This window comes from Protopterus annectens, chromosome 9.part0, assembly GCF_019279795.1.
Source record: "Protopterus annectens isolate FY-2018-M chromosome 9.part0, PAN1.0, whole genome shotgun sequence".
Taxonomy (NCBI): Eukaryota; Metazoa; Chordata; order Ceratodontiformes; family Protopteridae; genus Protopterus; species Protopterus annectens.
In genome coordinates, this window is record NC_056743.1 from 349,699,534 (window position 1) to 349,724,177 (window position 24,644).

Below are 24,644 nucleotides of genomic sequence, written 5' to 3' on the forward strand. Positions count from 1 at the left end.
AAACATTAACAGTCATCACTAGGTACTTAGTGAAACATTAACAAACACAGTCATCACTAGGAGCTTAGTGAAACATTAACAAACACAGTCATCACTAGGTGCTCAGTGAAACATTAACAAACACAGTCATCACTAGGTGCTCAGTGAAACAATAACAAACACAGTCATCACTAGGTGCTTAGTGAAACATTAACAAACACAGTCATCACTAGGTGCTTAGTGAAACATTAACAAACACAGTCATCACTAGGTGCTTAGTGAAACATTAACAAACAGAGTCGTCACTAGGTGCTTAGTGAAACATTAACAAACACAGTCGTCACTAGGTGCTTAGTGAAACATTAACAAACACAGTCAGTGGGAATTACCACAGAAAACTGGTTACCATACAACTGAATAGTTTCTCAGCACGGCCACAGATGGAGTATTGCTAGCAGTTCTTTAGGTTTTAGAGGTAATGAAAAGTGGTAGCATTTCACATCTGGTTTAGAGGGACATGAGGGCTACACATCTGGTTTAGAGGGACATGAGGGCTACACATCTGGTTTAGAGGGACATGAGGGCTACACATCTGGTTTAGAGGGACATGAGGGCTACACATCTGGTTTAGAGGGACATGAGGGCTACACATCTGTTTAGAGAGACATGAGGGCTACACATTTGGTTTAGAGCGACATGAGGTCTACACATCTGGTTTAGAGGGACTTGAGGGCTACACATCTGGTTTAGAGGGACTTGAGGGCTACATATTTGGTTTAGAGGGACATGAGGGCTACACACCTGGTTTAGAGGGACATGAGGGCTACACATCTGGTTTAGAGGGACATGAGGGCTACACATCTGGTTTAGAGGGACATGAGGGCTGAAGTAGCACTGACAGGGAGTTCAACCTTGAACTATAGTCTGGGAAAGAGTAAAGAAAGGGGTGATGACTGATGGAGTACACAAGACTATAACTGGAAACTTTGAGTTAACAGAGCTCAAAGGAAAGGATGGGGTAGCACAGAAAGGATGGGGTAGCATGGAGCACAAAAACAAAAGAGTGTTGGGAGGGTGGCCTAATGGTTAAGGTGTTTGCCTTACAAACACAAGGTGCAGGGTTTGAGTCTCACAAGGGATAATTGACTAAGCTTAAAATGGCTCGCAAGGGCAGTTAGCTTAGTACTAATCTATGAACCTATGAAGGCAATATGCTTTGATCCTGTTTTCAGGAAGTGCAACTTTAAGAAAGAGTGGGGTTAGCTTGGAACAGGCACTAGAAGTAATGATGGTGGTGAGTACGACAGCAGAATCATTTAAAACAGGATGAAAATGGGGGAATGAGGAAGGGCAGTGGGACAGAAGGGGTTGCTAGCTTAATATATGTTGCAAGCTGATGATATTGGTCAGATTAGAGAGGTACACATTGTCCATCACCTGGCTGAGATGTGATGTGACTGTGACTTGTCTGGATGTGTAATTATACTGGACCCTGAAAATCCCCCCCCCCCCACTGAATGCGCTTATGAATAAGCAAACCAAAACGATGATGTTGTTCATACATGTGAATTATACAAAATTGTTCATAATAAGCAGTAGTGATGGTTATGTGCTATAATATACATTATATGACTCACATGCTTCAGCTGGGTCAGTGTGGACTGATGAATAAAACAAATTCTGCAGCTTTTATTATCCAAATTTGACTTTCTACTGAGATAGCAGTCACAGAAAAGCATAAGTAGTAGTGTTTTCACCAGCATGCTGTGCAGGATTCGATAAGTACATCTGGCATTTTCTCCCGAACCACTCAAAAATAAATAAATAAAATAATTAATTTTCATTTTTCAGAAGAAAAAAAAATCTATGCTTTTCTCTATCTCCTAGATATTTGTCAAACTCTAATGGTAGTACAGTGAATTTCTGTACTTGGTAGAAGAAAATCATGCCATGGAAGTCTACAAATTTGTGCTATCAAACCTAATTTAAAATGATTTTTTTTAATAAGGAATGTCTCCCTGATGGAGAGAGAGATATTATTTTAACAAATCATTATGAAACTCGCTAGCCTTCAGAATTATATGAGCCTTCCCAAACTAGCAATGACTATAAAAATATAATGCACAGTTCCAGTAACCTGTTATACACAGTACTTTACATGGGAGCTTTATGCATTGTTATACACTGGTGATTTATGCATGGGTAATTTATAAATTACTTTACATGGACAATTTCTAATACTGGTCAGAGATCATTGCAATGAACAATAATAATTGGATGCCAATGTTACAGGGATATATTTCAAAATGCAGAGCTTACCTCTATTCATCACAACTTGATAAATATACATGCTGCAGTATAAAGTTTATACCATTTTGTTCGACACTTTGCTGAGTTTCATGTGTGCACAAGTTTCACCATGATATCTTTAAATGTGAGGAGTAACACGTGTGCATTGGTTTCACCATGTTTTCATACACTATGTGAGTCATGTGTGCAACAGTTTCACAGTGATCTCCTATATTGTTCTAAGCTGTGCAATGCTAATGCTCCCCCTCATCAGCTGTACACACTCACATGTACATACATATATATATATATAAGTAGGACTGCGTTAAATTGTTCTTCTGCGTGAACAGATATAATTCACATAAGCTGCTCACCAAAAGATGTGAAGACAGAAGTAGGAATGTCAGATTTTGTGCAATGAAAGATTTAGCTAGGTCTATTTACTCAACCCATTCAAAAATTAAATGTTATCCTCCAGAAAAATTATCAGGCAATAGCAAATACACAAACAACACTAGAAGAATCTGAAATTGCACATTATCTCTCCCCTCTAAATTTGCTGTAACTTTCAGAGAAAAAGAGAGATATATATATATATAGAGAGAGAGAGAGAGAGACAGAGAGAGAGAGAGAGAGAGACACAGAGAGAGAGAGAGAGAGAGAGACAGAGAGATAGAGAGAGAGAGAGAGACACAGAGAGAGAGAGAGAGAGACACAGAGAGAGAGAGAGAGAGAGAGAGAGAGAGAGAGAGAGAGAGAGAGAGAGAGAGAGAGACAGAGAGAGAAAGAGAGAGAGAGAGAGAGAGAGATGTCTAAAAATCCATTGACTACCAAGGAAGTGAAAAAGGCTGTTATACACTTTACTGTATGGAAAGCTCCAGGCTTAGACAGATTCATGGTAAACTTTTGCAAACAGTTCCGATCCACTACTAAAATAATAGCTAATAATAGTCCCACTACTAAAATTCCCTGTGTATTGAGCACAGGGAATTTTCTACAAACCTAGCAAGGATCAAAGTCATAAGGCTTCCTAATCCTAACAAAAATATTGTTGACCCCAGTAGTTATAGACCTCTCTCCATTTTACATGTAGATCTTAAAACATATATCAAAATATTGGCAAATAAACTGGAGTGGTGTATATTAAACATGCTAGGCCTGATCAGTTTGGGTTTTATTAAGGAGAGGTGAGGGGGTCCAGGTCTGGCTTAATATCCAGATGCTCTGTGTGGGGACAGCATCTTCAGAAGCTGCAGTATTGTTAGACTTCAATAAGGCTTTTGTCTATACACAGCAAGGCTTCACTTGGACCAGTATGACTATGACCGGATCCTTCAGGAATGTGTACATATGTAAAATTGTGTATTCGAATAACATCAGATCCTGTCACAAATGATTAACATCAAATGTGGCACCAGGCCAAGGTGCCTGCTTTTGCTATTCCTTTTTATTATAGTGTCATATACAATTGATTGCTTCCTGGTTAGCAAAGCTTTGCAGTGTAGAATCTCACCATCAAAGTTGTTCAGTTATTTCTCAAAGTGGTATGCAGATGATTGTGCAGTTAGAATCAGGATCTCTGAACTAAACATCAAACCAGTCCTAGAGACATTGCAACAAAATTCCCCAGTATACAGGGCCACACTTAAACTAGAAAAAACACTTTTCTTCCCTCTTAATAGGTACACTTTGAATACGGCATCACAGCAGAAAGGAATGCCGATTACACAAAGTGTGTTCTTAGGGACTGCAATGACTATAAAGATAGATAATTAACTACATGTCAATACAAAACCAATTTTCCAGGCGACTCAAGTAAAATGTGTGACATCCCCACTCAGGGCCAGTAATCAAGAAGAATCCTCACCACTAACACTGGAGAGGGATGTTCACTTGGAATACAAATGGATGCACTCAGTATTTTCAGATGCAGACCTCTCTGCACAATTCACACAAAAGCACAATTTCTCTTAAGAGAACCCAGGGGACACTCTCAGTCTGGGGGCTGGTTCCTCTCTCTATATCTTTTCAGACCCCTAATAAGACTCCCTACTGGCACAGCTCGGAGTTGCGTCCTTAGCTGGGGATCCATGCTAAGTCCTCCCACACCCTCTCTGTGAAACCATTGCTTTGTGTCCCTGCTATAAGCAGCTGACACACACATTCTTTGAGATTTGATTTGCACACACACACACACACACACACACACACACACACACACACACACACACATACACACACACATACACACACACACACACACCTGGGAAAGGCTGGCACAAATTCACTTGCTGTGTCCGCTTCTGCCCAGACAATAAGGTAGTTATCCCTGCCATCATTACCCTGGCCATCTACTTTAAGGCTCTTACGAGGGTACCCAATTATACTGAGTGAAATTAATATTAATACAAATGGTAATGTTAACCAAACAGCAAGGTTTTTAGGAGTGGCCAGAGTTATCACCAAATAAATATATGCAAATAATCTCAAAGCTTAAATATTTTCTAAAAAGGACCAGCCACAATGAAAAGTTTAAATATATTTAATAATAAATAATAAAAGAACAAGAAAATACTAAATATCTGTTTACAGTTAACACCAAAGTTTCAATCACAGGGAATATTAAAAACACTTATGGAAAGTTTAACACAGTTATAGAAAAATAGTATTTAGCCAATCTCACTATCTATTCCTGGTTAACTAAAATAATTACTGTTCCTACTTACTGAATAGAGTAAGACAAGATAGGTGAGTGTTCCTGGTTGTCAGATCCATGACAGAATACAGAATCCTGCTGAGACTTCAGCCTCCTCTAATATTAAAACATTATTTCTGTACAGAGTGACATCACACACATGTGGTCATCTGTTTTTGCACTATCCCCCATCACTAGAAGCTACCAGGGTTTAGCACCCATGTTCATAGGTTCATAGGTGTTTACTAGGCTAATGACGACAAGGGCCTTTTTAAGCCTAGCCATGCATCCCAAATCTCTGAGAAGTTCTGATACCCTTGATAACTGTAAGCAGGGTTTGGGAGATGAAACATTTACAGGCTAAGGTCTGGGAGATGAACCATTTATAGATTGCCTGTGTTCATTAGAGACATAGGTACCAGACCAGATATGAATTTGCTGTTCCCCATCCAATTGTCTAAGTTGCACTTGAATTGGGTTAGGGAAGAATTCTGCTTCACATGGATGAGGGGCCTGCTCCACAGATGGACTAATTTTTTTGGATACATACCTGTCCTTCCAGCCTGTCCTATTTATATCACAGGCAAGGTTCAAGTCCTTAGAATGGGTAAGTCTAGTGCTGCTTGTTTTGCAGATATGCAGGAGGTCCATCAGAGTGGGGTCTGACAATGCCATGTATGTCAGGCATAGATCTTCCCTCAAAAGCCTGTAGGAGATAGAATGCAGGGATCGAGACTTGAGTCAGTCTGCATAGGACATTTTATTTAAGCTCTGTATTATTTTTATGATGGCCCACTGTGGACAATCCAATTGTTGTTTATGCTTGGTTAGGTACACCCCAAAGGGGCATTGTACTCAATTATAGGTCTGATGAATGCTGAATACAGTGGAACAATGACTTCCTTGAACTTAGATGCCATACTTTGTTTATAAGTTGTGCAGCATAGAATGATTTCCTCACTACTGTAGACGTGATGGTCAAAGCCTAGATTACTATCTATGTGTGTCCGTAAGTCCCAGGCTACTGGGTCAACTCTAAAGGGTGTGTTTTCAATATAATAGTTACCAGGGGTGGATGACTTCCCGAAGGATACTATTATGCATTTCTTAGCATTTAGTTTTAGTCCATGGCTCTGACATCAGTTGTTTCTGTCAGCACCTTCTGAAGAACATTTGTGCCAGTGTGGGATTCAATGACAGCTCCTAATTTGCAATCATCTGCAATTTAGATAGCCAGAGACCATTGACATTGGCCTTGACTTCATAGAAGTGAATGCCAAAAAAGAGCAGTCCAAGGAATGATCCCTGAGGGACTCCACTTGTGATTGGCCTCTTTGTAGAGGTGGACTCCCCAATTCTAACTTCCTGGGTCCTGTCTGTGAGCCAGTTGGCTATCCACTGGGTGACTTACTAGTTTGTACTTAACCTCTTGAGTTTGTCAACAATGCCCGAGTGGGGTATTGTGTCAAATGCCTTGGTCAGGTTAAGGTAGGCAGTTTGAACCATTTTGCCCTCATCCATTGCTTTGATGACCTTCTCAAATTAGTAGGCATGATCTGCCCTTGACGAAACCAATCTGGTCTGGTTCCAGTTTCTGGAAGTTTACTATATCTCTATTGATCATCTCCATGATAATTCCTTCCATGGCTTTACTTATAAGACTAGTGGGACTTATGGGTCTGTAGTTTCCAGAGTCTGTAGATGGCCCACCTTTGTGCAAAGGAATGACTGTTGCTGTTCTCAATTCATGAAACACAAAGCCTGTTTGGAGGCTATAGTCAAATAGCAATTCCAGAGGCCCTGATAGGTCATGTTTCATGCTATTTAGAAGGCCTCGTGGGATATTGCCTGGGCCCATTGATGCACTGACACAGTATTCTTGGCCTTTGAAACAGCATTAAGGACCTGTTCCCTAGTGATAGCAGGGGGGAGTTATATTTGATGGTATTTCATGAGGGAAAGTTGAGGGAGAGAGAGGGGTAAAGTTGGAGCTAAATTTATTGGACAGTAGTTTTGCTATATCTTCTGGCTCAGTATAGGTGGCTCCATTGACAGTGAGCTCTGACACAATTGTGTATTGCCTTGGAGGTTAAGGACATAGCTAAAGAATTCCTTGTGGTTGTCCTTGGCCTGGGAGGCCAAATTCATCCCAAATTTGGCTTTGGTAGACTTTATTTTCTCTGAGATATTTGTTTAGTTTGATGAAAGTGCTTTTATACTGATTTGTGCCGCACCACCTAATTTTTGCCATGATTTTCTTCCTTCTGTTGTTCAGCCTATTGATTTTATGATTCCACCAGGGTGGGTTGTTTTTTGAGTTAGTTCTATACTTCTTCATGGTAGGTACAGCTGCCTCTGTGCAGCTATAACATGCTTGTACAAGGTTTATGTGAACAGTTCTGCAGAGGGAGCAGTATTCTCAGTGTTTATGGGGGCTTGTAATTTTGCCAGGTTATCACTTAATTGGAGGTTATCCTTAAAGTAGTTCCTGAGACCATTTTGTGGTCTGACCTTACTAGGGAAGACATTACAGTAAAGGGTGTGCAGCACTCTCCCATATTAGGGAGGACCAGATCCAGTATGTCTGGTTTGGGGAGTTTGTGTTTACAAAATCCGGGAATTTCTGTGCCTGTATGTTTGGTGTTGTATAGGATTCCCAGTTAGTAGTGGGGCAATTAAAGTTGCCTATGCTACAATATACACAGATAGAGCATTGCTCAGATGTTTGCTGCTGCTGGAAGTCATAAAATCATAAAACCATTTCACTCTTCCTACAGGAGCTACAACCTTTTCTTTAGCACAGACACTGCATCTTTTACTCCATTCAAAACTGTGGGATAACATCTTTATGGGTTAACCTATAAAGTAATTTAATTTCAAAATTATTTTGCAAAGTCAGTTGGATTAATATTAACCTCTTCACTTCCAGTGTAGTCTGTTATAACATATACATTTAATTCAGTTACAATAATATATGCACATTTCTTTTCCTTCCAGCAGGGTGCACTCTTGATGCATTTTAATACAAGCAAACCTCACAAATACATTTTCAGCATACGCCTCTGTACAAATCAGTTTGATAAACAAATGACATCTAATTATTTACAAAATTCCAGCTAGCTGTGCTGGCATATGTTACAAATACACTGCCCTATTTCTCCTGGCATGGCTGGCAGTACCTCCTATCATCACAAAATGTATGCATCTAAATAAATAAATAAAATTTCCCTGTTTGTAAAAATTGCAATCACTCAGAAAGTTCATCCTTTGCAAGATCATTGTTTTTATTATGACGTCTAGCACAGATAACCTTCTCCAAATGTGTTAAAGCAGTTCAAAAAGAGATGGTTACTTTGGGAGGATAAAAGACTTGATATTAATAGGAAGAAGCTATTACTAATTAAAGGAAATGGAGGCTTTGACCTCACCAAGTTTTATATATACTGACTTGTTTCAGCCAGCTAGTTCTGTTATATAGCTGGGGCACCCACCCCTAATGTAGGTGATACCTGAAACATATGTTTAAATTACAGGACTGTAACAGTTAAAACTAATATACCCTCATGCATTCTCTGGAATAAAGGAAAATACATAATTGGTACCTACTAAGTCACAGGATAAGTTACACAAGGGGAGTCTCCATCAACTCAGTTCTACAGGATAAATGAAATAATAAAAAATGAGAGAAAACAATTCAGGGGTTGCACTATAAAAGCAGGTATTTTATACTTAAAAATATAATATACTTGAGGGTGCAAATTTCTGCCATTAGAGCTAAACATCAGATTCCCCAAGTGAATATCTCTTGGTGGCAATACTTGCAAATTAAGGATATCATTTATAAGCATGGCATATTTACAAATCACCCTGCCAGCTAATATTGATCCAAAAACACAGCTTCAAAAGTCAAATTGAATTCTGCCCATTATACTATTGGATAAGCCAGACATGGGTACTGCAAATCTTGTACTGAAATGAGAAGAAAACCTCTACGCTAGCATTTCTCATGAAGACTGGAATGGATGCCTACTTCTTTTGCATGACAGTGCACTTCCTGCCCTAAATAGCTTATTAGCTGAACAACTTTACAATTGGTCCATTTACCCAATCCTACTACATAAGAATAGTCATATAGGGGATAGGGATGGGAAATGCTGGTGGTGTTAGGCAGAGTTTCATAATTAAAAAAAAATGACCATTCCAGCTTGCTAACATCAGACAATCCCAAATTCTTGACACTTAACTCTCCAAGGTTTTTAACACCTGACTGCCAGTGGTTCCTAACATCTAACTCTTCCAGCCTCCTAACATCTAACTGTCTCAGCCTGCTAACATGTAACTCTCCCAGCTCGCTAAAACATAATTCCCACTGGTTCTTATCACCTGACTCCTCCCTGTTCCCCAATGCCTCACTCTCCTAGCGCCCTAACATCTAAATCTCCAGCCCCTAAAACATAACTCCCACCACTCCATAACATTTGACTTACCCTATTTCCTTAACACCTTACTTATCCAGTTCCTCAACACCGACTTGACTCACAGATCCTAAGAGCTGACTCTGCAGCTCACTGACACCTGACGCCCACAGCTCTGTGACACCCGATGCACACAGCTGCCTGACACCTGTCTCCCACAGCTCCCTGGCACCTGATATCTGACTCCCACAGCTCTCCTGACACCTGACTCCCACAGCTCCATGACACCTGACTCTCCTAGCCCCCTAACATCTAACTCTCCCAGTCCCTAAAACATAACTCGCACAACTCCTTAACACCTAACTCCCCCTACTCCTAATCACCTGACTCTCCCAGCTGCTTAACACCCACCCAAAGCTCACATATCCCTAAAAGCTGACTCCCACAGCACCCTAACATTTACCCAATTCTCCCAGCTATCTGAAATCTGAGTTTTCCAACTCCTTAACACCTAATTCTGTCAGTTTTCTAACACAAATCTGAATTTGCCATCTTCTAACACCAATCTGAGTCTCCTAGCTCCAAGGCACCTGAATCTGTCATTTCCTAAATACTTGCCTCTCCCATCTCCCTTACATTTACTTGACCTTCCTCGATCCCTAATACCTGACTCTTCTGGATCCCTGAAGCTTGACACTATCGGTTACCTGATGCCTGACATTCCAAAACCTCTAACACATGAGTCTGTCAGCTCTAAAAGAGGTACCTGATATGCCTACCTGCCTGATGCCTGGCTTTCCAGCTGCTTGACACCTGTCTCCACCAGCTGATGCCTGACTCTAGCAGCTGCCTGATGCCTGACTCTAGCAGCTGCCTGATGCCTGACTCTAGCAGCTGCCTGATTCCTGACTCTAGCAGCTGCCTGATGCCTGATTCTCTCTCAGTTGCCTGATGCCTGACTGTCTTAGTTCCATAAGTCCATAACACATGACTCACCCTAACTCATACTTGCTTATGCCAAACTTCAAACACCTGACTTTCTAAGCTTACTGATATCTGACTCCCCTATCTCCCTAACAGCTGACTTGCCCAGCTCCCTAACAAGTACCAGAATCTCCCAACTCAGTAACATTTTCCCCTACTGTCACAACTCTCTGTCATCTGTCTCTCCTATCTCCAAGACACCTGACACTTGAATGGGCTGATTGTAGTCTCACCCTGGTCAGGGACTGAATGGGCTACAGGGCTGTAGCACTGTCAAGAGAATGAATGGAACTGACACTTGTCCTAATTGATGAATGGATGGAGGAGAGTCCTTGGGCTAATTCTATGGCCATCAAAATTCATATATTACTACCTGTAGTAGATTTGTTAGCGCTCAGTCAAGTAAACAGAAATAGACAGTTAATGCACAGTGGGTTGGATTTGTAACACATAGTTTTCAACCTGCCTTAGTTAAGGGTTTAAAGGAAAAACCCATCTAGGTACAACCTGTTTAAAGTGAATTCAACTGTGACTCTCCGCTATTTATGCTTTCTGAAGCATCTCTTAATGTTATTAATGTAATATAAACCAAATGCAAAGAAATTAGAGGTAGATGCAGTGCTGAAAGTACTGGGATAATATTTAACTCTGAAAATGCATTCTTTGTTCAGCATATAAGCATTCATAATGATGAACATTTTTCTCCATCATATCAAAGTTTCCCGTTATTACTTATAACATAAAAATGGCTTGGTAAATGTAATGTTCCTATTTTATAATGCAATGTCACTGTTGTGAAATGGAGGTGAAGAGAAATTAATTGAGTTTACTGGCCTGGGAGAAGCTGAATCAAAAACTCACAGGACATAAAGCATGCAGACAATATCAGCAACAATGTACAGGTGAGAATGTGTGTTTCTGTTTTCGGTGATTATGCTGAATGGAGTTTCAGTGAAAATGTTTAGCTGAAAACACTTTTGGTGATAGTGCAGCAAAATTTGCACTGAGGTTTTCTGATAGTGGTTTTGTTAAAACATTTTCATTGAAATGGTGTTTGGTGAATGTGGTGTTAATCTGTCACCATGAATCTGTAGAATTTTCTGTGTTTTTAAAATTCAGGATTCCAGGTAGCTGATTGTATTTGGGATACCCAAGATACATAAAAACTTATAAAATCCCCAGAAACCCATAGTAACAACTAAGGGATCAAAAACAGGAACATTGTCAGCAGCTACTGAGCATTTCTTAAACCGGTTTTAAGTAAAATCAAATATTAAGTGAGAGCTACGTTTGATTTTCTAGAAGGAAATGTAGAGATTTCTTCTGATAGTATGTTAGCAATGATGGGACATGCTATCAATTATATACCCACCACAGAAAGCATTGAAATGGTGAAAGACGGTGGATACTGACCTAATATGTGCGTTACTGATATGAAATTAACCAATCAGAACAAAATAAGGGTCATGCTGCTGAACACTAGGAGCTTAAAACAAAAACTGCACTCCCTGGAAGCACTTCTATCAGTAGAAGATGTAGATCTCTCTGCAGTCATAGAAACCTGGTTCAAGGCCTTAGAGAGTACCCCAGCCTTGCAAGGCTGCAATGCCTTCAGACCACAAAATGAATGTGTGAAAACTAAAGGAGGTGGTGTTTCAATCTATATTGGAGAGAAATTCATCTCCTGTCCAGTTAGATTGGACAACTCTTCAGAGTTATTCCAATTCCAGGTTAAGGTGGGTAAGACCCCCATTCAAGTCATAGCCAGTTATAGATCCCCCTTCATGGTTCATGGCACCCATGAAGCCTACTTGACCAAACTGGAGACAATCCAAATTTTACCAAACACACTGGTTTTGGGGGATTTCAATTATCCCACCATCAAGCTGGACACCTAAGGTAGGCCTAACTCGCTAGCATAAAAGTTCCTTGACTTTGTTAATTCAAATCCACTGGGACAAATTGTCCATACCCCGACAAGGGGAACAAACATTCTGGATCTGGTCCTCACCAACATGTCAAACAGATGCACTACTGCAATTGTCAGACCCTCATTAGTTAAAACTGACCACAAATCAGTCACCTTCGAGCTGACATCAACACCAGAACACACTAAGGGTGAAATCAGACTAAAGAAACTTCACCAAGGCAAACTATACCCTCCTGGATGAAGGTATAAATGCATTCCAAGCTGCACCCTAAGCTGGAAGTGGTAACTGTGCCAAAGCTTACACTAAAGCCCTGTACAATCACTTGCATAAGTGTATAAATGTGCCCATACCAGAAAGAATCAAAGTCAGAGCCCCAAGTAAAAACACGCTGCCATGGTGGGCATCCAGCATTAACAAACTGTACAGTAAATGCAAAATGCTGCTGTCCAGGGAAACAAAGTCAAGGCCCCAACAATGGAAAAGCACCTTCCTCAGCCTCAACAGGCAGATAAGACACCTTGTCAAATTCAATGGTATCACACACACTGACCTCACAGAGAGAGCAAATCTGCTAGAAGATTTGGCAAAGATTTCACTCCCTTGTCCCGTCCTAATTTACAACAAACCTTCCTCCAAACCTGCCCACCACACATATTTGAAGAGCAGGTCCTCAAAGCCTTGTCCAAGGCAAAAAAACACAGTCTCTATGGGAACAGATGGCATTCCAGGCTGTCTACTAAACAGACTAAAACATGAACTAGCATCACCACTAATTACCCTTTTAATCATAGCCTAACCACAGGCTTTGTTCCTGTAGAATGGAGAACAGCTGCAGTTATTTCCCTCAACAAAGGTGGCCTAGCAACAGACCCTGGGAATTACAGACCCATATGCCTGACCAGCTTCATCTGTAAGGCCATGGAAGGTATCATTATGGACCTCATAAATAAAGACATAGGTGACCTCCAAACCCTAGATCCTACCCAATTAGGCTTTGTGAAGGGCAGATCCTGCCTGTTAAATCTGGTGGATTTCTTTGAAGGGCAGATCCTGCCTGTTAAATCTGATGGATTTCTTTGAAAATGTGACCAAGGCCATTGACAAGAGCAAATCTGTGCATACAGTATACCAGTTGCTAACTAGCTCACAAACAAGACACACACTATCAAAGTGGGGGACGACATCATCTAGCATATCTGTTGGCAGTGGGCACTACAGGGGTCGGTGCTGGCCCCCTACTGTTTGATATATACTTCTCAGAAGTTCAGGTCAAAACTAAGGGATTGTGGCTGACCAAGTTGGCAGATGACTGCAAACTATCTGTAATCACTGAATCCCCAAATGATGTCAGTATACTCAAGGAGGGTCTCACGCAAACCAACGACTGGTGTATTAGTCACAGTTACAATCTGAATGCAAAGAAGTGCATCATCATTCCCTTTGGCACAAACAATGTCCCCTCACACTATCAAATCAACAATACCTTAAGTACACACTAAGTTGTAAGAGACCTGGGATCACAAGTTGTCTGCAACCTTAACTTTGACCAACATGTGTCTACTGTAGTAAGGAAAGCTTTCTACATAGCACACTTGATTAGTGAAGGCATCACCCCATGAGCAAAAGAAGTTATAACCCCCCTATAATTTACACTTACCTGGCCCATAATTGAGTATAGTGCCCCGTTTGGCATTTACCATACTAAGCACCTGTAGCAATTTGAGAGACCTCAACGGTTTCTAATGAAAGAGATCAAGGTGCTCCAGCATGTGCCTTACACAGACCGACTAAAGTTCCAGTCACTATACTCCGTGTGGTATAGACGTCTAAGGGAAGACTTATGCCTGGCCTACAGAGTAATCCAAGACCCAAACCTAATGAACTTACTGCATATCCATAAATTAAATGGGTCTAGGGCTACCTGTTCCAGGGACTTAAATATGGCCTGCAACTTAAATAGGACATGCTGGAGGGACAGATTTATCTCCCAGTGACTGACACACCTTTGGAAATGGCTACCAATTCATGTGAAACAGATCACCTGTATGACACTGATCAAGAGGAACCTGAATGTGTGGATGGGGCACCATAAATTCTTACAGGGGATAGAGCCCATAGTCCTCCTAGACATGGGCAGTCATCACTAAATGCAATCTTGGGTATTGACTAGCATTTCTGCGCTATTACATTGGGATGAAACAGCTAGGCTTAAAATGACCTCTGGGTTGATAGCCTAGTAATCTGCTATGATCCTGTGATTGGATTTAGTGCTGAATAATAATTATTTTGCATTTAAGGATCAATGTTATCAACAGTTAATGGGAGCATCATTTGGTGTGGTTATAACACCTATGAATGGTAATATTTTTATGGCTGCATGGGAAAAAATACATTTTAAAGCAATGCCCTCTTCAATTTTGTGTGGTATATATTAGATCGATGATGTTTTTTCTGTTGTGGAATGGAGATGAAAATAAATTAATTTATTTTAATGGACGTGCATAGAGAATCTGCACACCTGAAGTCTGAATCTAAACATCACAGAAAGATTATTGACTATTTAGATGTAACTGTTTATAAGAAGGCTGGTAACATGAATTCTGTGAAATAAAGAAAACCCATAAGGGGCTTATAGGTATTTAGTTTTTTTTTAGTATGCATCCTCTGCATACAAAATGAGGAATAATAAAAGTAATTTTATCAGAGTATTAAGGCTAACCTCAGGAGATGAGGTGTTCATTTACAAAAGTAAGAAGATAGCTGCTTTTTCTTTCAAGAGAAATTACCCAACAGTTTGGTTAATAAAGCCCTGAATGAAGTATGCATCAATATGAATAGTAGAAGTAAGCCCATAGTGAGGGTTGGTGACTAGTGGAACAGAAGACACATTTTGTAATGATAAAACTAAGTTGATAGTATCATAACCACTAAAGAACATTATCAGAAAATACTGGAATGTTCCTAGGGGTAATGAAATTCTGAAGGATTTTGTGGGTGAGTCTCCCAGATTTGCTGATAAGAGAGCTGCCAGCATTAAGCATATTCTAGAAAGGAGTAAGTCTTCACATAAGGAGGACAAACTGACCAACAAGAACAGTGACACCTTTCCCTGCTTTGGATGCAGGCAATGCAGAATCTGGCAGTCATAATGTTGTGAAATGTATTTAAAAATATATATTTGGGAGATAAAGGGTAGATGCAGCTGTAAAATCAGCCAGGGGGATACGTCATGCTCAATGCAAAGCTTATGGCTGTCTTTATGTTGGTAGGACAAATAGAAAGCTGAAAGAAGGAATATCAACATATATGAGAAGTATTAAATACAAAGATGACGGAAACGTACTCTACAAACAAGCAGAGTATCAACATATATGAGAAGTATTAAATACAAAGATGACGGAACGTACTATACAAACAAGCAGAGTATCAAAATATATGAGAAGTATTAAATACAAAGATGACGGAAACGTACTATACAAACAAGTACGCAATGCAAATATTTTGAAAAGCTTGATTTTTTTATATTAGAACACATAAGAAAGGATTTGGGGTGAAGACCTGGAAGTGCTATTAATGAGAAGGGAGCATATTTGGTAATCTGAATTTAATGCTTTTACATATCCAGACATTAATGGTTCTTGTCAACTTAACCTGTTTTCTTAAAAATGGTAATTTGGTTTATTAAGTTTGAGTAGAGGTGTAATTGGATGAACACAGTCATGTGACATTTTAATGAGTGGTATTTAAATGAAACAGTTACTTATATTTGGTGAGGTTCCTTGTAAGTTCTTTGGAACAGAAGCGCTTACAGGATTTTGTTAAAGTCATGCTGGTACAGCGAGCGAAAGCTCGGTGCTTTTTGTTTCTGATTTTATGTAGGATATATTTCAGGAAACTGAATGATAGCGGTGATTTGTGTGTGTGTGTGTGTGTGTGTGTGTATGTGTGTGTGTGTGGTTCAGGGTTTGAGAGGTAAATTGCATACCTGTAAAAGTTTGCTGTATTAGTGAAAGTTTCAGCGTCAGTAAGACTTCTGTCAGTTAGTGAGAGTGTTTGTGTGTGTATGTGTGTGTGTGTATATATCTGTGCTTTTGCTGTGTGACTGAAAGAGATGCAGACCATGTAGTTTCTAAGTTGGAGTTTGTGTGTGTGTGTGTGTGTGTGTGTGTGTGTGTGTGTGTGTGTGTGTGTGTGTGTGTGTGTGCGTGTGTGTGTGATTGTCCGTGTGGGCATGTATGTGTGTCTGTGTGTGTGACGTTAGTCTGGTTAGTGTCATTTGTATGACAAAAACTGCATTGTTTCTTTGGGTTTTGAATGTGTGTCTTTGTATGGGTTTGGTAGAGTTAATGAACAACCTAGTATTTACCAGTTTTGTTGTGAATTTATGTATGTGTGTGCTAGTGCCTAAGATTTGTCAGTTCTGTTATGGATTTATGATTTGTCAGGGGCAGATCTTGTCTATTGAACCTAGTTGACTTCTTTGAGACTGTCACTAAGGCCCTGGATGAGAGAAAGCCAGTACACACAGGTTACCTTGACCTGGCCAAGGCCTTTGACACAATCCCCTACTCGGGCATCATCGAAAAGCTAACACAACTTGGTGTTAGTCCCTGTCTAGTCAGATGGGTGGCCAACTGGCTCACAGATAGGACCCACAATGTCAAAATAAATGCTGTCACCTGCGACAGCAGACCTGTCACTAGTGGTGTTCCCCAGGGATCTGTCCTGGGACCCCTACTGTTTGGCATCTACTTCTCAGAGCTCCAGGCAAAGACAAAGGGCCTGTGGCTGACCAAGTTTGCAGATGACTGTAAGTTGGGTGCTCTCATTGACTCCCCAATTGATGTTAACATCCTGAAAGAGGGTCTCACAGCTACAAATAACTGGCACCAAAGTCATGGCCTTAAGTTAAATGCAAAAAATGTATTATCTTACCATTCGGCAAAAACATGGCCCCTACTTATTACCACATCAACAACAACCCCCTAAGCACACAACCTGTGGTGAGAGACCTGGGTACTCAGGTTGACAACAATCTCACATTCGACCATCATGTGGCAGCAGTGGTCAGAAAAGTCTTTTACTTGGTTCATCTCATATGTAAAGGGGTTGCATCCAGAAAAAAGGAGGTTATTACCTCTTTGTACTCCTCCCTTATTAGACATATAATTGAGTATAATGCCCATTGGTATGTACCTCTCCAAACACCTGCACCAACTGGAAAGTTGGAAAGAAACTGTACTTCAACGGTGTCTCTTCCTAAATGCCAAAAAAACAAAATTATTGTTATTTACTCCAACACTAAAATCCTCCCCAATAGATCTCACAGTTACATCAAACAATGGTACTGTCATAGCACCTGACCCATCCACCAAACTTTTAGGTGTAATAATTGACCACAACCTGAACTTTGACTCCCATATTAACTCGGCTATTAAAGCTGTAAACAGAAAACTTGGTTCCCTTTACAGGATAAAACCTTTCCTTACCTGTGAAGCCAGAACTACCATTGCCCATACCCATCTGATCTCTACCCTCCTCTATGCCTCCCCCCATTTATACTAATCTTTCCAAAAGCTATTCTCTGTAGCCTAATCTCCCCCTACAAAAATCTTACTACCCTTCGCTCAGCAGATAAATGACTATAACCATCCAGACGTTCTACAACAAAGCAGGTGATTCTCTTTTCTCTAATTTTGTGGGGAAAACCTGGAATAGGCTTCCCAACAAACTAGCATCACTTACATCATTACCACTCTTCAAACGACAACTAAAAATACTCCTTAAATCACAATGGCTATGCCCACGTACTAATCCAGACTAACCCCCCCCCCGTACAGCATTACTGCTTTCCTCCCTCCCAATACCCTTAAAGTGGGATAGTAAGCTTCCTTACTCTGATTCTAGTCTTGCCTCTTCTGGTAACTACCACAGAATATGTATTTTGTAATAATCAACTTGCTGTGACCACCTGATTTCCACTTTGCATATATACTAACTTGTATGTGTTTTTTTTTCACTTTGAGCATTATACTTCAAAACAGCCATAATAATTAGTTTGAATGTGTTCTTTTTTCCTTGTCTTCTACATGATTGTCAAACCCTTTCCTATGTAAATATGTTTCTAGTAGTACTGTATTGTTTTGTAAACTTTGTACTCAAGTTCTTGATGTTAATCTCCATTGACAATGTATTACATTTTTATTTCCTGAATTATTAGTGTAATTGGAGCTTATCTCCCCAGGCCTCTACTGAAAATGGACATGTATCCAGTTGGACTAGCCCAGTCAACAAATGTAAAATAAAATAAAATAAATAAATAAAGGCCATAGAAATACCTCCCAAAGAGAATCCATGGCCTCCAACACCTATCCTATGCGGACAGGCTTAAATCACTGTAACTCTTCTCTGTATCATACAGATTGCTCAGAGGTGATCTGTGTCTCGCCTGCAAGGCACTATGGGACCCTGCCCTACTAGAGATGCTCCATATCTATAAGTCTAACTCTTCATGCATTACCTGCTTGATAGGCCTAAATCTAATATGCAACATCAACAAAACCTGCTGGAAAGACAGCTTTGTCTCCCAGAGGGTGCTCCGTCTCTTGAATAGACTTCCCATACATGTCAAACAGAGGACCTCGCTGACCCTCTTCAAGCACAACCTTGATGAGTGGATGGGAAACCACAAATTTGTCTCAGGGGTTCCACCTTTGTCCCTCATTGACAGGGGTGACAAGTGCTGACTGAGATTTCTTTTTTGTGGATAAACCCTTGACTAAGCTTGTAAGGGCCCCATGGTCATTAGCCTAGTAACCTCCTATGAGCCTATGTGGGTGCTAGTACCTAGGATTTGTCAGTTTTGTTGTGGGTTTATGTATGTGTGTCCTAGTATCTAGGATTTGTCAGTTTTGTTATAGGTTTATGTAGCTGTGTGTGCTAGTACCTAGGATTTGTCAATTTTGTTGTGGGTTTATGTATGCATGTGTGCTAGTACTAGGAATTGTCAATTTTGTTCTGAGTTTATGTATGTGTGTGTGCTAGTACCTAGGATTTGTCAGTTTTGTTGTGGATTTATGCATGGGTGTGCTAGTACCTAGGCTTCGTCAGTTTTGTTGTGGGTTTATGAGTGTGTGTGTGTGTGTGTGTGTGTGTGTGTGTGTGTGTGTGTGTGTGTGTGTGCTAGTACCTAGGATTTGTCAGTTTGTGGGTTTATGTATGTGTGTGTGCTAGTACCTATGATTTGTCAGTCTTGTTGTGGGTTTATGTATTTGTGTACTAGTGCCTAGGCTTTGTCAGTTTTGTTGTGGGTTAATGTATGTGTGTGTGCAAGTACCTAGGATTTGTTAGTTTTGTTGTGGGTTTATGTATGTGTGTCCTAGTATGCAGGCTGCTTGCAGTGTGTGCATGGTGTATGATAAGTGGCAGAATAAATAATTGGTGGCATGTCTGCTTGTGGTGTCTGTATAATAAGAATGTGTGTTAAAGGGTGATGAGGGTTTGAATGATGTGTGTGTGTGTGTGTGTGTGTGTGTGTGTGTGTGTGTGTGTGTGTGTGTGTGTGTGTGTGTGTGTGTGTGTGTGTGTGTGTGTGTGTGATATGAGGCAGATATTTTTGCAATTTACTGTCCTGAGAAGCACTTACCCCAAGTTAAGTGCGATGTCAGAGCTGGCTATATTAATCTGATATGTCTTACCCCACACTTAATTAACTTGTCCCCATGTGCATTTGCTGTGTCTGGGTATGCAGTTACTGAATGGTGTTTGATCTCAGTCTGCATATTTCTGCCCAGGTATGTGTCCTTGTTATGTGCTTGGTGGAATTAATAATTTGTTCTGTTTGTCAAGATTTTTTTTTTGAGAAAATGGCCATTAATTTGTCTTCTCTCACTACTGAAAACTACTGCCTGTTATTGAATTTTCTGTACTTGCTTATAAAGAAGCATTTAGTTCAATAAAAATTTTGTATCTGATTATTGTGCAAATGAACTATGAGAAATAAAAAAATGGAAGTGCGGCTTTGATGTAACACAAATGGCAAGCCATCAAATGTCTCCAGCATGTGAACTAAGATGATAACAGGTGGCTGAGACAGCAATACATTATTGCTGGAAAATGTATTGGTGACTTGTAATCACATGATGCAACTAATATGATGAGATATGAAAAACAAACAAATGGTTGTTTGCTCCTGAGAGAACCAGTGCAGCCACCAGGAATACGTTTAGTTTTAAGGTTGTGTCTTAACTACCGTAGGCGTCCTGAGGTTAAAGATCACTCTAGATGAAGTCCGCATGAATTATACAGTTTTAATGGCAAGACAGAAAAGAGGAACCAGAGCTGCAAAAGTTCAGGGAGTGGTATGAATGCTCACATTAGCATGGGAGCATATTAAAACAAAATCTGACCCCTGGAACTTGCAAGGAAAGTTTTGTTTCTGACTTCTAAATTTTATTTCAGTGGTGTAACTGTATGCAAACATTTATGAAAAAGCACATGCCTGACAAAATAGTTTATTGAAGTTTCAAACAAAGATAAAATAAAATAGCCTCATCAAATGTGTGTATCTGCACCTTTGGCATATTTAAAATGTACCCAATAAACATGCAAATAGGATTCTGAAATGAGGCTGGAGAGGCATGACAGGATTTACATTAACCTTTGAATTAACAGGATTGTGGTCCTTGAAGCAGCTGTTGAATCATTCCATAGGGAACATTTTGTCTGTTCAACTGGAAAATGACTTTTTATGTGGAGAGATTTTCACCTGTCAAGAAGGCACCTCTAATAGTCTGGAAGCAAATAAACATGAATGCAGATTTTTTTTCCTTCTTCATGGTTCATGACAATTTCATCTTTGTTAAGGTCTAGCAGACTCCCCTATCATGAATATAGTTTGTGTGTGAATTGCCAGTGCAGGTTTCACTGTAATACACTATATTTGCTAATAATAAAGTCATTATATATATATATATATATATATATATATATATATATATATATATATATATATATATATATATATATATATATTTAGCAATAAATACAAATAAAATTTGTGTTCGAGCTAAGGACAACAGTTTTAAAGATTACTATTCATTAGGGATTAGCAGAGTTGTACAATGAATATGCTGAACTCTTGGATGTAATTCTGTATTACTTGCTGTTTGCGATATGTTGGTTTACTTTTCCAAGCACTGCATACACACAGCTTATTCTTGGAGGATCAAACATTTAAATTGCACAACATTAAGCAAGTTGAGATTGGCAAAGGCCCTTCATCTGAGCATGAATAAGGTGTCATTTAATTAATGGTACACTGCATCATCATTTAATTATTGGAACAATGTGTCATTTAATTAATGGTACACTGTGTCATTTAATTAATGGTACAATGTGCCATTTAGTTAAAGGTACAATGTGTCATTTAATTAATGGTACAGTGATTGTCATCATTTAGTTAATGGTACAATGTGTCATTTAATTAACGGTGCACTGCTTGTAATTTAATTAATGGTATACTGCTTGTCATCATTTAATTAATGGAACAATGTGTCATTTCAATAATGGTACATTGTGTCATTTAGTTAATGGTACAATGTGTCATTTAATTAATGGTACACTGCATATCATTTAATTAATGGTACACTGCTTGTCATCATTTAATTAATGATACAATGTGTCATTTAATTAATGGTACAGTGATTGTCATCATTTAGTTAATGGTACAATGTGTCATTTAATTAATGCTACAATGAGTCATTTAATTAATGGTACAATGTGTCATTTAATTAATGGTACAATGTGTCATTTAATTAATGGCACACTGCTTGTCATTTAATTAATGGTACAATGTGTCATTTAATTAATGGTACAATGTGTCATTTAATTAATGGTACACTGTGTCATTTAATTAATGGTAAACTGCTTGACATTTAATAAATGGTACACTGCTTGTGATCATTTAATTAATGGAACACTGCTTGTCATCATTTAATTAATGGAACACTGCTTGTCGTCATTTAATTAATGGTACACTGCTTGTCATCATTTAATTAATGGTACACTGCTTGTCATCATTTAATTAATGGTACACTGCTTGTCGTCATTTAATTAATGGCACACTGCATGTCATCATTTAATTAATGGTACACTGCTTGTCATTTAATTAATGGTACACTGCTTGTAATTTAATTAATGGTACACTGCTTGTCATCATGTAATTAATAGTACAATGTGTCATTTAATTAATGATACACTGCTTGTCATTTAATTAATGGTACACTGCTTGTCATCATTTAATTAATGATACAATGTGTCATTTAATTAATGGTACAGTGATTGTCATCATTTAGTTAATGGTACAATGTGTCATTTAATTAATGCTACAATGAGTCATTTAATTAATGGTACAATGTGTCATTTAATTAATGGTACAATGTGTCATTTAATTAATGGTACACTGTGTCATTTAATTAATGGTAAACTGCTTGTCATTTAATTAATGGTACACTGCTTGTGATCATTTAATTAATGGAACACTGCTTGTCATCATTTAATTAATGGTACACTGCTTGTCATCATTTAATTAATGGTACACTGCTTGTCGTCATTTAATTAATGGTACACTGCTCGTCATTTAATTAATGGTACACTGCTTGTCGTCATTTAATTAATGGCACACTGCATGTCATCATTTAATTAATGGTACACTGCTTGTAATTTAATTAACGGTACACTGCTTGCCATTTAATTAATGGTACACTGCTTGTAATTTAATTAATGGCACACTGCATGTCATCATTTAATTAATGGTATACTGCTTGTCGTCATTTAATTAATGGTACACTGCTTGTCATTTAATTAATGGTACACTGCTTGTCGTCATTTAATTAATGGAACACTGCTTGTCATCATTTAATTAATGGTACACTGCTTGTTGTCATTTAATTAATGGTACACTGCTTGTAATTTAATTAATGGTACACTGCTTGTCATCATTTAATTAATGGTACAATGTATCATTTAATTAATGATACACTGCTTGTCAGTTAATTAATGGTACACTGCTTGTCATTTAATTAATGGTACACTGCTTGTCAATTAATGTTACACTGCTTGTCATCATTTAATTAATGGTACATTGCTTGTCGTCATTTAATTAATGGCACACTGCTTGTCATCATTTAATTAATGGTACAATGTGTCATTTAATTAATGGAACACTGCTTGTCATCATTTAATTAATGGTACACTGCTTGTCGTCATTTAATTAATGGCACACTGCTTGTCATCATTTAATTAATGGTACACTGCTTGTTGTCATTTAATTAATGGTACACTGCTTGTAATTTAATTAATGGTACACTGCTTGTCATCATTTAATTAATGGTACAATGTATCATTTAATTAATGATACACTGCTTGTCAGTTAATTAATGGTACACTGCTTGTCATTTAATTAATGGTACACTGCTTGTCAATTAATGTTACACTGCTTGTCATCATTTAATTAATGGTACATTGCTTGTCGTCATTTAATTAATGGCACACTGCTTGTCATCATTTAATTAATGGTACAATGTGTCATTTAATTAATGGAACACTGCTTGTCATCATTTAATTAATGGTACACTGCTTGTCATCATTTAATTAATGGCACACTGCTTGTCATCATTTAATTAATGGTACACTGCTTGTCGTCGTTTAATTAATGGCATACTGCATGTCATCATTTAATTAATGGTACACTGCTTGTCATTTAATTAATGGAACACTGCATGCCATCATTTAATTAATGGTACACTGTGTCATTTAATTAATGGAACACTGCTTGTCATCATTTAATTAATGGTACACTGCTTGTCATTTAATAAATGGTACACTGCTTGTGATCATTTAATTAATGGAACACTGCTTGTCATCATTTAATTAATGGAACACTGCTTGTCATCATTTAATTAATGGTACACTGCTTGTCGTCATTTAATTAATGGCACACTGCATGTCATCATTTAATTAATGGTACACTGCTTGTAATTTAATTAATGGTACACTGCTTGTCATTTAATTAATGGTACACTGCTTGTCATTTAATTAATGGTACACTGCTTGTCGTCATTTAATTAATGGAACACTGCTTGTCGTCATTTAATTAATGGCACACTGCTTGTCGTCATTTAATTAATGGCACACTGCTTGTCGTCATTTAATTAATGGCACACTGCTTGTCATCATTTAATTAATTGTACAATGTGTCATTTAATTAATGGTACACTGCTTGTCATCATTTAATTAATGGTACAATGTGTCATTTAATTAATGGTACACTGTCATTTAATTAATGGTAAA